Raw genomic sequence first — 17,859 nt, forward strand, 5'->3', positions numbered from 1 at the left:
CCCACTTGATAGTTATATTAACTTGATTTAACTGAGAAAAACATTCAGTAATCAAATAACAACACTTGATATTGATGTATAGTGTTCATTTGACTGAGAAAACAAATTCTGTAAGCAAATAATCCCACTTGATAGTTATATTAACTTGATTTAACTGAGAAAAACATTCAGTAATCAAATAACAACACTTGATATTGATATATAGTGTTCATTTGACTGAGAAAACAAATTCTGTAAGCAAATAATCCCACTTGATAGTTATATTAACTTGATTTAACTGAGAAAAACATTCAGTAATCAAATAACAACACTTGATATTGATATATATTGTTCATTTTACTGAGAAAACAAATTCTGTAAGCAAATAATCCCACTTCATTTATTATTAGTAGCAGTATTGTTGTTATTATTATGATATAGTATCAATATGCATGTGTTTTTCAGCTCCTATCATGGGCACAGGTACGAAAAGTGACTGAAGCTTTTAAAGGACAACCGACACTTTTGCACAACTTGTTTTCCATCAACAAAAATGACTTCAAATGACTTCTACATGACTTCAAATGACTTCTACATGCCCGGGTGAGCTGTTACGGACGCTTGACAGCGTGCTGTCATATTCTATATTATTAGTATTGTTGTTATTATTATGATATAGTATCAATATGCATGTGTTTTTCAGCTCCTACCATGGGTACAGGTACGAAAAGTGACTGAAGCTTTTAAAGGACAACCGACACTTTTGCACAACTTGTTTTCCATCAACAAAAATGACTTCAAATGACTTCTACATGACTTCAAATGACTTCTACATGCCCAGGTGAGCTGTTACGGACGCTTGACAGCGTACTGTCATATTCTATATTATTACTATTATTAGTATTGTTGTTATTATTATGATATAGTATCAATATGCATGTTATTTTCAGCTCCTATCATGGGCACAGGTACGAAAAGTGACTGAAGCTTTTAAAGGACAACCGACACTTTTGCACAACTTGTTTTCCATCAACAAAAATGACTTCAAATGACTTCTACATGACTTCAAATGACTTCTACATGCCCAGGTGAGCTGTTACGGACGCTTGACAGCGTACTGTCATATTCTATATTATTACTATTATTAGTATTGTTGTTATTATTATGATATAGTATCAATATGCATGTGTTTTTCAGCTCCTACCATGGGTACAGGTACGAAAAGTGACTGAAGCTTTTAAAGGACAACCGACACTTTTGCACAACTTGTTTTCCATCAACAAAAATGACTTCAAATGACTTCTACATGACTTCAAATGACTTCTACATGCCCGGGTGAGCTGTTACGGACGCTTGACAGCGTGCTGTCATATTCTATATTATTATTAGTAGTAGTATTGTTGTTATTATTATGATATAGTATCAATATGCATGTTATTTTCAGCTCCTACCATGGGCACAGGTACGAAAAGTGACTGAAGCTTTTAAAGGACAACCGACACTTTTGCACAACTTGTTTTCCATCAACAAAAATGACTTCAAATGACTTCTACATGCCCGGGTGAGCTGTTACGGACGCTTGACAGCGTACTGTCATATTCTATATTATTATTAGTAGTAGTATTGTTGTTATTATTATGATATAGTATCAATATGCATGTTATTTTCAGCTCCTATCATGGGCACAGGTACGAAAAGTGACTGAAGCTTTTAAAGGACAACCGACACTTTTGCACAACTTGTTTTCCATCAACAAAAATGACTTCAAATGACTTCTACATGCCCGGGTGAGCTGTTACGGACGCTTGACAGCGTACTGTCATATTCTATATTATTATTAGTAGTAGTATTGTTGTTATTATTATGATATAGTATCAATATGCATGTGTTTTTCAGCTCCTACCATGGGTACAGGTACGAAAAGTGACTGAAGCTTTTAAAGGACAACCGACACTTTTGCACAACTTGTTTTCCATCAACAAAAATGACTTCAAATGACTTCTACATGACTTCAAATGACTTCTACATGCCCAGGTGAGCTGTTACGGACGCTTGACAGCGTACTGTCATATTCTATATTATTACTATTATTAGTATTGTTGTTATTATTATGATATAGTATCAATATGCATGTTATTTTCAGCTCCTACCATGGGCACAGGTACGAAAAGTGACTGAAGCTTTTAAAGGACAACCGACACTTTTGCGCAACATCAAGAAAAATGACTTCAAATGACTTCAAATGACTTCAAATGACTTCAAATGACTTCTACATGCCCGGGTGAGCTGTTACGGACGCTTGACAGCGTACTGTCATATTCTATATTATTACTATTATTAGTATTGTTGTTATTATTATGATATAGTATCAATATGCATGTTATTTTCAGCTCCTATCATGGGCACAGGTACGAAAAGTGACTGAAGCTTTTAAAGGACAACCGACACTTTTGCACAACTTGTTTTCCATCAACAAAAATGACTTCAAATGACTTCTACATGACTTCAAATGACTTCTACATGCCCAGGTGAGCTGTTACGGACGCTTGACAGCGTACTGTCATATTCTATATTATTACTATTATTAGTATTGTTGTTATTATTATGATATAGTATCAATATGCATGTGTTTTTCAGCTCCTACCATGGGTACAGGTACGAAAAGTGACTGAAGCTTTTAAAGGACAACCGACACTTTTGCGCAACATCAAGAAAAATGACTTCAAATGACTTCAAATGACTTCTACATGCCTGGGTGAGCTGTTACGGACGCTTGACAGCGTACTGTCATATTCTATATTATTACTATTATTAGTATTGTTGTTATTATTATGATATAGTATCAATATGCATGTGTTTTTCAGCTCCTACCATGGGTACAGGTACGAAAAGTGACTGAAGCTTTTAAAGGACAACCGACACTTTTGCGCAACATCAAGAAAAATGACTTCAAATGACTTCAAATGACTTCAAATGACTTCTACATGCCCAGGTGAGCTGTTACGGACGCTTGACAGCGTGCTGTCATATTCTATATTATTACTATTATTAGTATTGTTGTTATTATTATGATATAGTATCAATATGCATGTGTTTTTCAGCTCCTATCATGGGCACAGGTACGAAAAGTGACTGAAGCTTTTAAAGGACAACCAACACTTTTGCACAACTTGTTTTCCATCAACAAAAATGACTTCAAATGACTTCTACATGACTTCAAATGACTTCTACATGCCCAGGTGAGCTGTTACGGACGCTTGACAGCGTACTGTCATATTCTATATTATTACTATTATTAGTATTGTTGTTATTATTATGATATAGTATCAATATGCATGTTATTTTCAGCTCCTACCATGGGTACAGGTACGAAAAGTGACTGAAGCTTTTAAAGGACAACCGACACTTTTGCGCAACATCAAGAAAAATGACTTCAAATGACTTCAAATGACTTCTACATGCCCAGGTGAGCTGTTACGGACGCTTGACAGCGTACTGTCATATTCTATATTATTACTATTATTAGTATTGTTGTTATTATTATGATATAGTATCAATATGCATGTGTTTTTCAGCTCCTACCATGGGTACAGGTACGAAAAGTGACTGAACCTTTTAAAGGACAACCGACACTTTTGCACAACTTGTTTTCCATCAAGAAAAATGACTTCAAATGACTTCTACATGACTTCAAATGACTTCTACATGCCCAGGTGAGCTGTTACGGACGCTTGACAGCGTACTGTCATATTCTATATTATTACTATTATTAAGTATTGTTGTTATTATTATGATATAGTATCAATATGCATGTTATTTTCAGCTCCTACCATGGGCACAGGTACGAAAAGTGACTGAAGCTTTTAAAGGACAACCGACACTTTTGCGCAACATCAAGAAAAATGACTTCAAATGACTTCAAATGACTTCAAATGACTTCAAATGACTTCAAATGACTTCTACATGCCCGGGTGAGCTGTTACGGACGCTTGACAGCGTACTGTCATATTCTATATTATTATTAGTAGTAGTATTGTTGTTATTATTATGATATAGTATCAATATGCATGTGTTTTTCAGCTCCTACCATGGGTACAGGTACGAAAAGTGACTGAAGCTTTTAAAGGACAACCGACACTTTTGCACAACTTGTTTTCCATCAACAAAAATGACTTCAAATGACTTCTACATGACTTCAAATGACTTCTACATGCCCAGGTGAGCTGTTACGGACGCTTGACAGCGTACTGTCATATTCTATATTATTACTATTATTAGTATGGTTGTTATTATTATGATATAGTATCAATATGCATGTTATTTTCAGCTCCTACCATGGGTACAGGTACGAAAAGTGACTGAAGCTTTTAAAGGACAACCGACACTTTTGCGCAACATCAAGAAAAATGACTTCAAATGACTTCAAATGACTTCAAATGACTTCAAATGACTTCTACATGCCCGGGTGAGCTGTTACGGACGCTTGACAGCGTACTGTCATATTCTATATTATTACTATTATTAGTATTGTTGTTATTATTATGATATAGTATCAATATGCATGTGTTTTTCAGCTCCTATCATGGGCACAGGTATGAAAAGTGACTGAAGCTTTTAAAGGACAACCGACACTTTTGCTCAACTTTGTTTTCCATCAAGAAAAATGACTTCAAATGACTTCTACATGACTTCAAATGACTTCTACATGCCCGGGTGAGCTGTTACGTACGCTTGACAGCGTGCTGTCATATTCTATATTATTATTTGTAGTAGTATTGTTGTTATTATTATGATATAGTATCTATATACTGATGAAATGTATTCTTATGATGAAATGAAATGGATTATTATGATGAAACCACACCGCACGAGTCCAACTTTGACGTTTTCTCTCTTTCAGTGTGGGTTAAATGCTCAGCCAGCACTTCCGCAATGAGATTCCAAAGTCATCTGAAGTCAAGGGAGTCAAGGAGGGCCGCTTAAGAGTTGCGGACGACGTCAAGACAATACAGGGTATGTATTGGATTGGATTGGATTGGATTTGCCTTTATTAGTCTCGCGGTAAAGAAACAATATTGATGAAATAAATCCTCCCTAAATAACTCCCTCCACAGTCGCAGTTGTCCTTTCCGTCCGCCAGAGGGCTCCAGAGACCTTCCGAACGAGCCTGCCGGCCGGCCGCCGGCCATCTCCCCGGTCATAACGCGGTGCTATATTTCAAGCAGACCTCACTTTGGCCTTTTTCTCGGTTTGTTTTGCTTTTGCCTAGAATAACTGATTTTTAAATGACCTCGTCGCTAGGTTTGCCGTCTGAGGAAGATCCGGATACGGCGAGTGACTGGCCGGCCGCTCACCTGGACGACGCGCGACGACTTCCGACGCCGACGTCCTGGGTACGGCGAGCTGCGTCCGTAACGACGAGTAAGGCCATCGTCGTCATTCTTTCCTGGCTTTTTGCTGCTTCCCGGTTGTATTGAATTTCTTTGACATCCTAGACGTACGGCGCTACCTCACTCGACGTTTCTAATCGAGGCGTGTGGCCCGTTGTCAATCGTCTGTCTTTTTTTGCCCTTTGTCCTTGACAGGCGGCGGGCGGCGGGCGGCGGGCGGCGAGCGGCTTTGCGGCGGCGAGCTACGGCAGGAGCGCAGCGGGCTTTGCGGAGCCCAATATAATATTCGATTCAATTTCAATAAAATTGAAATGCTCATTTCAGTCAAAAGTGTGTCGTCCCTCGTTCTTGTCCATCACCTCCGCGAATATGCTCCAAGTGTTGACTTTGACAGGTTTTATAAAGTGTATAAGTGTGAAATATGATCCCAGTGTTGATTTGACAGGTTTTATAAAGTGTATAAGTGTGAAATATGATCCCAGTGTTGATTTGACAGGTTTTATAAAGTGTATAAGTGTGAAATATGATCCCAGTGTTGATTTGACAGGTTTTATAAAGTGTATAAGTGTGAAATATGATCCCAGTGTTGATTTGACAGGTTTTATAAAGTGTATAAGTGTGAAATATGCACCCAGTGCTGACTGACAGGTTTTATAAAGTGTATAAGTGTGAAATATGCACCCAGTGTTGATTTGACAGGTTTTATAAAGTGTATAAGTGTGAAATATGCACCCAGTGCTGACTGACAGGTTCTTTAAAATGTATAAGTGTAAAATATGCACCCAGTGCTGACTGACAGGTTTTTTAAAATGTATAAGTGTGAAATATGCACCCAGTGCTGACTGACAGGTTTTATAAAGTGTATAAGTGTGAAATATGCACCCAGTGCTGACTTTGACGTCAGGCGTCGGCCGGGATGAAAGCAATAGCGTATAAGACCACGGTCGGAGACGGGAAGCGGAGCTGAAGATGTCGAGGTTTCCTTTGGGAGCTACCGGGTCGGATAGGACGGGAGAGAAAGGATGCTGAGCCTTAGCCTTCAAGTGCCAGGCGGGAGACCGAGAGAGAGGAAGAACGGCTTTACGGATGCTGTCAAAGAGGACGCCGCGTCGCTTCGTGTGAGCGGGTTGGCTAGATGATGCGACTTCCGGATAGAGTCGAGGTTCCTTATTAGGACGACTCGTGTGCGTCGGATGGAGGGAGGGAGAAGGTTATTGACACGTGTGGCTCCCGTAGGCTCTCATCAGACCGACTCGCGGGAGCGCATCCTTTGACCCGCGCCGGCCGGGCATCACCGGTATAGAAGTAGAAGGCGCGAATACGATTCGCTCATACGGTTACACGCGCGAAGCCAGCCGGCGCCGGAGAAGAGGATGCGCAAAGCCGGGATAGGTGGAGGACATTGATTCGATGCGGCGAGCCCCTGAGGGGAAAAGCCGAAAGGAAAGGAAGAAGACGGCAAAGACGGTGATTATATCAACCTCTGAAATGGAGCGCCCCGGGGGTTTCCCTTTTTTTTTTTTTTTTTTGAAACAGTTTTGCACATTTGCACAGCTTCAGGTTGACGTTTTTATACTTTCACGCTCAGAATATCTCATTTTCTATCATTTAGCCCCTTTACCCCCTTCAAATCGCTGCCCCCGACTTCCCCCCGACTGCAAATTCCCCCGTTTGCGGGAGGAATAAGGGGTTTCTGATATTTTGCCACCTCCTCCATCAAACAGCTGTGCTCAAAAAGCCCCCCGCAGCCGGCATACGGTGAACGGACGGGGCTCCGCGCGTGGCTTTGACTGAGAAAAAAAAAGAAAAGACACACTATTCAAAGCAAAAGGCTGTTTGAGGGCGATAAACGTGTGTTTATTGACGCCGTAGGATGGCTACGCGGCGTGGCTAACTTTTAGCTTCGTGAGGACTAGGGGGGAAACGGCCCGGACGGCGCGGAGCGGGTGGAACTACAACTCGGGGCGCGCTCTCCATAGGAAAGAATGGGATCCGGGGCGATAGACGACTACTACTCCCAGAATGCCGCGCGCCCGACCGACCAATCGCGACGCCCGTTCGGCGAGGGGCGGGTCGAGGCGGCGGCTCCCTCCGCTCCCTCTCTCGCTCCTCGGCCGAAACGCGTGGCTGCCGGGGCAGGCGACGAGGGAACTCGGCCGGAGCGGCGCGTCGGAGGTCGTCGACGGTCCAAAACGTAAGTTATCTCCCCCCTCGCGCCGTCACGGTGGCCGTAGCCGGCGCGGCGGCGCGTGAAAGCTCGCTTCGGCCGTGTAAAAGGGCCCGGCGGTCGCGTGGAAGCCTGCTCCGGTAGCGGTTAGCCGCTAGCGCTAACGGGGCCTCCGCTGTGAGAGCCGGGTAGTTTAGCCACTAAAAATCACTTCTAAAGTCGTTTTTGTTATTCTAAGGCGTGTAGTTTTAGTTAATCAGACGATATCCTACCGTTAGGTGATACTTTAAGGTTAGGGTTACTGTTTGGGCACACTAGACAGGGTGCTGCCACATTCTATATTATTATTAGTAGTAGTAGTAGTAGTAGTATTAGTAGTATTGTTGTTATTATGATATAGTATCAATATGCATGTTATTTTCAGCTCCTATCATGGGCGCAGGTACGAAAAGTGACTGAAGCTTTTAAAGGACAACCGACACTTTTGCACAACTTGTTTTCCATCAACAAAAATGACTTCAAATGACTTCTACATGACTTCAAATGACTTCTACATGCCCAGGTGAGCTGTTACGGACGCTTGACAGCGTGCTGTCATATTCTATATTATTATTAGTAGTAGTATTGTTGTTATTATTATGATATAGTATCAATATGCATGTTATTTTCAGCTCCTACCATGGGTACAGGTACGAAAAGTGACTGAAGCTTTTAAAGGACAACCGACACTTTTGCACAACTTGTTTTCCATCAACAAAAATGACTTCAAATGACTTCTACATGACTTCAAATGACTTCTACATGCCCAGGTGAGCTGTTACGGACGCTTGACAGCGTGCTGTCATATTCTATATTATTATTAGTAGTAGTATTGTTGTTATTATTATGATATAGTATCAATATGCATGTTATTTTCAGCTCCTATCATGGGCACAGGTACGAAAAGTGACTGAAGCTTTTAAAGGACAACCGACACTTTTGCACAACTTGTTTTCCATCAACAAAAATGACTTCAAATGACTTCAAATGACTTCTACATGCCCAGGTGAGCTGTTACGGACGCTTGACAGCGTACTGTCATATTCTATATTATTACTATTATTAGTATTGTTGTTATTATTATGATATAGTATCAATATGCATGTTATTTTCAGCTCCTACCATGGGTACAGGTACGAAAAGTGACTGAAGCTTTTAAAGGACAACCGACACTTTTGCTCAACATCAAGAAGAATGACTTCAAATGACTTCAAATGACTTCAAATGACTTCTACATGCCCGGGTGAGCTGTTACGGACGCTTGACAGCGTACTGTCATATTCTATATTATTACTATTATTAGTATTGTTGTTATTATTATGATATAGTATCAATATGCATGTGTTTTTCAGCTCCTACCATGGGTACAGGTACGAAAAGTGACTGAAGCTTTTAAAGGACAACCGACACTTTTGCACAACATCAAGAAGAATGACTTCAAATGACTTCTACATGACTTCAAATGACTTCTACATGCCCAGGTGAGCTGTTAGGGACGCTTGACAGCGTACTGTCATATTCTATATTATTACTATTATTAGTATTGTTGTTATTATTATGATATAGTATCAATATGCATGTTATTTTCAGCTCCTACCATGGGTACAGGTACGAAAAGTGACTGAAGCTTTTAAAGGACAACCGACACTTTTGCACAACTTGTTTTCCATCAACAAAAATGACTTCAAATGACTTCTACATGACTTCAAATGACTTCTACATGCCCAGGTGAGCTGTTACGGACGCTTGACAGCGTACTGTCATATTCTATATTATTACTATTATTAGTATTGTTGTTATTATTATGATATAGTATCAATATGCATGTGTTTTTCAGCTCCTACCATGGGCACAGGTACGAAAAGTGACTGAAGCTTTTAAAGGACAACCGACACTTTTGCACAACTTGTTTTCCATCAACAAAAATGACTTCAAATGACTTCTACATGACTTCAAATGACTTCTACATGCCCAGGTGAGCTGTTACGGACGCTTGACAGCGTACTGTCATATTCTATATTATTACTATTATTAGTATTGTTGTTATTATTATGATATAGTATCAATATGCATGTTATTTTCAGCTCCTATCATGGGCACAGGTACGAAAAGTGACTGAAGCTTTTAAAGGACAACCGACACTTTTGCACAACTTGTTTTCCATCAACAAAAATGACTTCAAATGACTTCTACATGACTTCAAATGACTTCTACATGCCCAGGTGAGCTGTTACGGACGCTTGACAGCGTACTGTCATATTCTATATTATTACTATTATTAGTATTGTTGTTATTATTATGATATAGTATCAATATGCATGTGTTTTTCAGCTCCTACCATGGGTACAGGTACGAAAAGTGACTGAAGCTTTTAAAGGACAACCGACACTTTTGCACAACTTGTTTTCCATCAACAAAAATGACTTCAAATGACTTCTACATGACTTCAAATGACTTCTACATGCCCAGGTGAGCTGTTACGGACGCTTGACAGCGTGCTGTCATATTCTATATTATTATTAGTAGTAGTATTGTTGTTATTATTATGATATAGTATCAATATGCATGTTATTTTCAGCTCCTATCATGGGCACAGGTACGAAAAGTGACTGAAGCTTTTAAAGGACAACCGACACTTTTGCACAACATCAACAAAAATGATCAAATGACTTCAAATGACTTCTACATGCCTGGGTGAGCTGTTACGGACGCTTGACAGCGTGCTGTCATATTCTATATTATTGCTATTATTAGTATTGTTGTTATTATTAAATGATGCATGTTATTTTCAGCTCCTATCATGGGCACAGGTACGAAAAGTGACTGAAGCTTTTAAAGGACAACCGACACTTTTGCACAACAATGCCCAGGTGAGCTGTTAGGGACGCTTGACAGCGTACTGTCATATTCTATATTATTACTATTATTAGTATTGTTGTTATTATTATGATATAGTATCAATATGCATGTTATTTTCAGCTCCTATCATGGGCACAGGTATGAAAAGTGACTGAAGCTTTTAAAGGACAACCGACATGCAACATCAAGAAAAATGACTTCAAATGATGACTTCAAATGACTTCTACATGCCCAGGTGAGCTGTTACGGACGCTTGACAGCGTACTGTCATATTCTATATTATTACTATTATTAGTATTGTTGTTATTATTATGATATAGTATCAATATGCATGTGTTTTTCAGCTCCTATCATGGGCACAGGTACGAAAAGTGACTGAAGCTTTTAAAGGACAACCGACACTTTTGCAACAAAAATGACTTCAAATGACTTCTACATGACTTCAAATGACTTCTACATGCCCAGGTGAGCTGTTACGGACGCTTGACAGCGTACTGTCATATTCTATATTATTACTATTATTAGTATTGTTGTTATTATTATGATATGACTGAAGCTTTTAAAGGACAACCGACACTTTTGCACAACTTGTTTTCCATCAACAAAAATGACTTCAAATGACTTCTACATGACTTCAAATGACTTCTACATGCCCAGGTGAGCTGTTACGGACGCTTGACAGCGTACTGTCATATTCTATATTATTACTATTAGTAGTAGTATTGTTGTTATTATTATGATATAGTATCAATATGCATGTTATTTTCAGCTCCTATCATGGGCACAGGTACGAAAAGTGACTGAAGCTTTTAAAGGACAACCGACACTTTTGCTTGTTTTCCATCAACAACATCAAAAAATGACTTCAAATGACTTCTACATGCCCAGGTGAGCTGTTACGGACGCTTGACAGCGTGCTGTCATATTCTATATTATTATTAGTAGTAGTATTGTTGTTATTATTATGATATAGTATCAATATGCATGTTATTTTCAGCTCCTATCATGGGCACAGGTACGAAAAGTGACTGAAGCTTTTAAAGGACAACCGACACTTTTGCTATTATTAGTATTGTTGTTATTATTATGATATAGTATCAAATGCATGTTATTTTCAGCTCCTATCATGGGCACAGGTATGAAAAGTGACTGAAGCTTTTCAACCGACACTTTTGCGCAACATCAAGAAAAATGACTTCAAATGACTTCTACATGACTTCAAATGACTTCTACATGCCCAGGTGAGCTGTTACGGACGCTTGACAGCGTACTGTCATATTCTATATTATTGCTATTATTAGTATTGTTGTTATTATTATGATATAGTATCAATATGCATGTTATTTTCAGCTCCTATCATGGGCACAGGTACGAAAAGTGACTGAAGCTTTTAAAGGACAACCGACACTTTTGCACAACTTGTTTTCCATCAACAAAAATGACTTCAAATGACTTCTACATGACTTCAAATGACTTCTACATGCCCAGGTGAGCTGTTACGGACGCTTGACAGCGTACTGTCATATTCTATATTATTACTATTATTAGTATTGTTGTTATTATTATGATATAGTATCAATATGCATGTGTTTTTCAGCTCCTATCATGGGCACAGGTACGAAAAGTGACTGAAGCTTTTAAAGGACAACCGACACTTTTGCACAACTTGTTTTCCATCAACAAAAATGACTTCAAATGACTTCTACATGACTTCAAATGACTTCTACATGCCCAGGTGAGCTGTTACGGACGCTTGACAGCGTGCTGTCATATTCTATATTATTATTAGTAGTAGTATTGTTGTTATTATTATGATATAGTATCAATATGCATGTTATTTTCAGCTCCTATCATGGGCACAGGTACGAAAAGTGACTGAAGCTTTTAAAGGACAACCGACACTTTTGCACAACTTGTTTTCCATCAACAAAAATGACTTCAAATGACTTCAAATGACTTCTACATGCCTGGGTGAGCTGTTACGGACGCTTGACAGCGTGCTGTCATATTCTATATTATTGCTATTATTAGTATTGTTGTTATTATTATGATATAGTATCAATATGCATGTTATTTTCAGCTCCTATCATGGGCACAGGTACGAAAAGTGACTGAAGCTTTTAAAGGACAACCGACACTTTTGCACAACATCAAGAAGAATGACTTCAAATGACTTCTACATGACTTCAAATGACTTCTACATGCCCAGGTGAGCTGTTAGGGACGCTTGACAGCGTACTGTCATATTCTATATTATTACTATTATTAGTATTGTTGTTATTATTATGATATAGTATCAATATGCATGTTATTTTCAGCTCCTATCATGGGCACAGGTATGAAAAGTGACTGAAGCTTTTAAAGGACAACCGACACTTTTGCGCAACATCAAGAAAAATGACTTCAAATGACTTCAAATGACTTCAAATGACTTCTACATGCCCAGGTGAGCTGTTACGGACGCTTGACAGCGTACTGTCATATTCTATATTATTACTATTATTAGTATTGTTGTTATTATTATGATATAGTATCAATATGCATGTGTTTTTCAGCTCCTATCATGGGCACAGGTACGAAAAGTGACTGAAGCTTTTAAAGGACAACCGACACTTTTGCACAACTTGTTTTCCATCAACAAAAATGACTTCAAATGACTTCTACATGACTTCAAATGACTTCTACATGCCCAGGTGAGCTGTTACGGACGCTTGACAGCGTACTGTCATATTCTATATTATTACTATTATTAGTATTGTTGTTATTATTATGATATAGTATCAATATGCATGTGTTTTTCAGCTCCTATCATGGGCACAGGTACGAAAAGTGACTGAAGCTTTTAAAGGACAACCGACACTTTTGCACAACTTGTTTTCCATCAACAAAAATGACTTCTACATGACTTCAAATGACTTCTACATGCCCAGGTGAGCTGTTACGGACGCTTGACAGCGTGCTGTCATATTCTATATTATTATTAGTAGTAGTATTGTTGTTATTATTATGATATAGTATCAATATGCATGTTATTTTCAGCTCCTATCATGGGCACAGGTACGAAAAGTGACTGAAGCTTTTAAAGGACAACCGACACTTTTGCGCAACATCAAGAAAAATGACTTCAAATGACTTCTACATGCCCAGGTGAGCTGTTACGGACGCTTGACAGCGTGCTGTCATATTCTATATTATTATTAGTAGTAGTATTGTTGTTATTATTATGATATAGTATCAATATGCATGTTATTTTCAGCTCCTATCATGGGCACAGGTACGAAAAGTGACTGAAGCTTTTAAAGGACAACCGACACTTTTGCGCAACATCAAGAAAAATGACTTCAAATGACTTCTACATGACTTCAAATGACTTCTACATGCCCAGGTGAGCTGTTACGGACGCTTGACAGCGTACTGTCATATTCTATATTATTACTATTATTAGTATTGTTGTTATTATTATGATATAGTATCAATATGCATGTTATTTTCAGCTCCTATCATGGGCACAGGTACGAAAAGTGACTGAAGCTTTTAAAGGACAACCGACACTTTTGCGCAACATCAAGAAAAATGACTTCAAATGACTTCTACATGACTTCAAATGACTTCTACATGCCCAGGTGAGCTGTTACGGACGCTTGACAGCGTACTGTCATATTCTATATTATTGCTATTATTAGTATTGTTGTTATTATTATGATATAGTATCAATATGCATGTTATTTTCAGCTCCTATCATGGGCACAGGTACGAAAAGTGACTGAAGCTTTTAAAGGACAACCGACACTTTTGCACAACTTGTTTTCCATCAACAAAAATGACTTCAAATGACTTCTACATGACTTCAAATGACTTCTACATGCCCAGGTGAGCTGTTACGGACGCTTGACAGCGTACTGTCATATTCTATATTATTACTATTATTAGTATTGTTGTTATTATTATGATATAGTATCAATATGCATGTGTTTTTCAGCTCCTATCATGGGCACAGGTACGAAAAGTGACTGAAGCTTTTAAAGGACAACCGACACTTTTGCACAACTTGTTTTCCATCAACAAAAATGACTTCAAATGACTTCTACATGACTTCAAATGACTTCTACATGCCCAGGTGAGCTGTTACGGACGCTTGACAGCGTGCTGTCATATTCTATATTATTATTAGTAGTAGTATTGTTGTTATTATTATGATATAGTATCAATATGCATGTTATTTTCAGCTCCTACCATGGGCACAGGTACGAAAAGTGACTGAAGCTTTTAAAGGACAACCGACACTTTTGCACAACTTGTTTTCCATCAAGAAAAATTACTTCAAATGACTTCTACATGACTTCAAATGACTTCTACATGCCCGGGTGAGCTGTTACGGACGCTTGACAGCGTGCTGTCATATTCTATATTATTAGTATTGTTGTTATTATTATGATATAGTATCAATATGCATGTTATTTTCAGCTCCTACCATGGGCACAGGTATGAAAAGTGACTGAAGCTTTTAAAGGACAACCGACACTTTTGCTCAACTTTGTTTTCCATCAAGAAAAATGACTTCAAATGACCTCTACATGCCTGGGTGAACTATTACGGACGCTTGACAGCGTACTGTCATATTCTATATTATTACTATTATTAGTATTGTTGTTATTATTATGATATAGTATCAATGGCAAGGTATTCCCCATTCATTTCTATGCAGGTGCAGTACCTTCGTCGACCGCCAGGGTGAAGGCCTCCAAGCAGTACCTCAGGTGGCCACCTGAGGGCCCCCTAACCTACCTGTCAATCATGTAAAAAAAAAAACAAGTGTTGCAGTCCCTCGTTTGTCCTCCTAGGAGGCGCTTGTCCCATTCATTTTCAATGGCAAGGTGTTCCCCATTCATTTCTATGCAGGTGCAGTACCTTCGTCGACCGCCAGGATGAAGGCCTCCAAGCAGTACCTCATGTGGCCACCTGAGGGCCCCCTAACCTAGCTGTCAATCATGTGAAAAAAAAAAACAAGTGTTGCAGTCCCTCGTTTGTCCTCGTAGGGGGCGCTCGTCCCATTCATTTTGAATGGCAGGGTATTCCCCCATTCATTTCTATGCAGGTGCAAAAAAAAAAGTCGCAGTACCTCGTTCGTCCTCCTAGGAGGCGCTTGTCCCATTCATTTTCAATGGCAATGTATTCCCCATTCATTTCTATGCAGGTGCAGTACCTTCGTCGACCGCCAGGGTGAAGGCCTCCAAGCGGTACCTCAGGTGGCCACCTGAGGGCCCCCTAACCTACCTGTCAATCATGTAAAAAAAAAAAAAAAGTGTTGCAGTACCTCGTTCGCCCTCGTAGGGGGCGCTCGTCCCATTCATTTGAATGGCAGGGTATTCCCCCATTCATTTCTATGCAGGTGCAAAAAAAAAAGTCGCAGTACCTCGTTCGTCCTCCTAGGAGGCGCTTGTCCCATTCATTTTCAATGGCAATGTATTCCCCATTCATTTCTATGCAGGTGCAGTACCTTCGTCGACCGCCAGGGTGAAGGCCTCCAAGCGGTACCTCAGGTGGCCACCTGAGGGCCCCCTAACCTACCTGTCAATCATGTAAAAAAAAAAAAAAAAAGAAGTGTTGCAGTACCTCGTTCGCCCTCGTAGGGGGCGCTCGTCCCATTCATTTTGAATGGCAGGGTATTCCCCCATTCATTTCTATGCATGTGCAAAAAAAAAGTCGCAGTACCTCGTTCGTCCTCCTAGGAGGCGCTTGTCCCATTCATTTTCAATGGCAGGGTATTCCCCATTCATTTCTATGCAGGTGCAGTACCTTCGTCGACCGCCAGGGTGAAGGCCTCCGCGCAGTACCTCATGTGGCCACCTGAGGGCCCCCTAACCTACCTGTCAATCATGTAAAAAAAAAAAAAAAAAAAAGAAGTGTTGCAGTCCCTCGTTCGTCCTCGTAGGGGGCGCTCGTCCCATTCATTTTGAATGGCAGGGTATTCCCCCATTCATTTCTATGCATGTGCAAAAAAAAAGTCGCAGTACCTCGTTCGTCCTCCTAGGAGGCGCTTGTCCCATTCATTTTCAATGGCAGTGTATTCCCCATTCATTTCTATGCAGGTGCAGTACCTTCGTCGACCGCCAGGGTGAAGGCCTCCAAGCGGTACCTCATGTGGCCACCTGAGGGCCCCCTAACCTACCTGTCAATCATGTGAAAAAAAAAAAAAAATAAGTGTTGCAGTCCCTCGTTTGTCCTCGTAGGGGGCGCTCGTCCCATTCATTTTGAATGGCAGGGTATTCCCCCATTCATTTCTATGCATGTGCAAAAAAAAAGTCGCAGTACCTCGTTCGTCCTCCTAGGAGGCGCTTGTCCCATTCATTTTCAATGGCAATGTATTCCCCATTCATTTCTATGCAGGTGCAGTACCTTCGTCGACCGCCAGGATGAAGGCCTCCAAGCAGTACCTCATGTGGCCACCTGAGGGCCCCTAACCTACCTGTCAATCATGTAAAAAAAAAAAAAAGTGTTGCAGTACCTCGTTCGCCCTCGTAGGGGGCGCTCGTCCCATTCATTTGAATGGCAGGGTATTCCCCCATTCATTTCTATGCATGTGTAAAAAAAAAGTCGCAGTACCTCGTTCGTCCTCCTAGGAGGCGCTTGTCCCATTCATTTTCAATGGCAGTGTATTCCCCATTCATTTCTATGCAGGTGCAGTACCTTCGTCGACCGCCAGGATGAAGGCCTCCGCGCAGTACCTCATGTGGCCACCTGAGGGCCCCCTAACCTACCTGTCAATCATGTAAAAAAAAAAAAAAAAAAAAGAAGTGTTGCAGTCCCTCGTTCGTCCTCGTAGGGGGCGCTCGTCCCATTCATTTTGAATGGCAGGGTATTCCCCCATTCATTTCTATGCATGTGCAAAAAAAAAGTCGCAGTACCTCGTTCGTCCTCCTAGGAGGCGCTTGTCCCATTCATTTTCAATGGCAGTGTATTCCCCATTCATTTCTATGCAGGTGCAGTACCTTCGTCGACCGCCAGGGTGAAGGCCTCCAAGCGGTACCTCATGTGGCCACCTGAGGGCCCCCTAACCTACCTGTCAATCATGTGAAAAAAAAAAAAATAAGTGTTGCAGTCCCTCGTTTGTCCTCGTAGGGGGCGCTCGTCCCATTCATTTTGAATGGCAGGGTATTCCCCCATTCATTTCTATGCATGTGCAAAAAAAAAGTCGCAGTACCTCGTTCGTCCTCCTAGGAGGCGCTTGTCCCATTCATTTTCAATGGCAATGTATTCCCCATTCATTTCTATGCAGGTGCAGTACCTTCGTCGACCGCCAGGGTGAAGGCCTCCAAGCGGTACCTCAGGTGGCCACCTGAGGGCCCCCTAACCTACCTGTCAATCATGTTAAAAAAAAAATAAGTGTTGCAGTCCCTCGTTTGTCCTCGCAGGGGGCGCTCGTCC

General features: G+C 40.4%; 3 long non-coding RNA genes across 30 annotated transcripts; 2 read left to right on the top strand and 1 right to left on the bottom strand.

The window, feature by feature from the left end:
* The first annotated feature begins 685 nt into the window (after nucleotides 1–685).
* Nucleotides 686–5,699, top strand: LOC148884112 (uncharacterized). 28 transcript variants are annotated; one of them, XR_016118391.1, is made up of 19 exons: nucleotides 686–820; nucleotides 930–1,067; nucleotides 1,177–1,314; nucleotides 1,424–1,540; nucleotides 1,650–1,766; nucleotides 1,876–2,013; nucleotides 2,123–2,260; nucleotides 2,370–2,507; nucleotides 2,617–2,734; nucleotides 2,844–2,971; nucleotides 3,328–3,445; nucleotides 3,555–3,692; nucleotides 3,803–3,950; nucleotides 4,060–4,197; nucleotides 4,307–4,444; nucleotides 4,554–4,692; nucleotides 4,880–4,992; nucleotides 5,094–5,400; nucleotides 5,565–5,699. It is a non-coding gene; the product is annotated as an uncharacterized LOC148884112 (long non-coding RNA). The 28 variants fall into 28 exon arrangements; XR_016118416.1 differs by lacking the exon at nucleotides 2,370–2,507 and having other exon boundaries at nucleotides 5,094–5,186; nucleotides 5,281–5,400; XR_016118414.1 differs by lacking the exons at nucleotides 2,370–2,507; nucleotides 3,328–3,445 and adding an exon at nucleotides 3,081–3,218.
* A 619-nt stretch (nucleotides 5,700–6,318) lies between these two features.
* Nucleotides 6,319–15,336, top strand: LOC148884113 (uncharacterized). Its single transcript, XR_016118418.1, has 13 exons — nucleotides 6,319–7,563; nucleotides 7,961–8,098; nucleotides 8,208–8,345; nucleotides 8,455–8,581; nucleotides 8,691–8,818; nucleotides 12,753–12,880; nucleotides 12,990–13,127; nucleotides 13,237–13,364; nucleotides 14,167–14,304; nucleotides 14,414–14,551; nucleotides 14,661–14,798; nucleotides 14,899–15,042; nucleotides 15,140–15,336. It is a non-coding gene; the product is annotated as an uncharacterized LOC148884113 (long non-coding RNA).
* A 121-nt stretch (nucleotides 15,337–15,457) lies between these two features.
* Nucleotides 15,458–17,850, bottom strand: LOC148884114 (uncharacterized). Its single transcript, XR_016118419.1, has 2 exons — nucleotides 17,491–17,850; nucleotides 15,458–16,896 (listed from the first exon to the last, which is right to left on the bottom strand). It is a non-coding gene; the product is annotated as an uncharacterized LOC148884114 (long non-coding RNA).
* Between the last annotated feature and the right edge of the window lie 9 nt (nucleotides 17,851–17,859).

The sequence above is a fragment of the Hippocampus bargibanti genome, linkage group LG19 (genome assembly GCF_051943395.1).
Source record: "Hippocampus bargibanti isolate YZ-2025 linkage group LG19, ASM5194339v1, whole genome shotgun sequence".
Classification (NCBI taxonomy): domain Eukaryota; kingdom Metazoa; phylum Chordata; class Actinopteri; order Syngnathiformes; family Syngnathidae; genus Hippocampus; species Hippocampus bargibanti.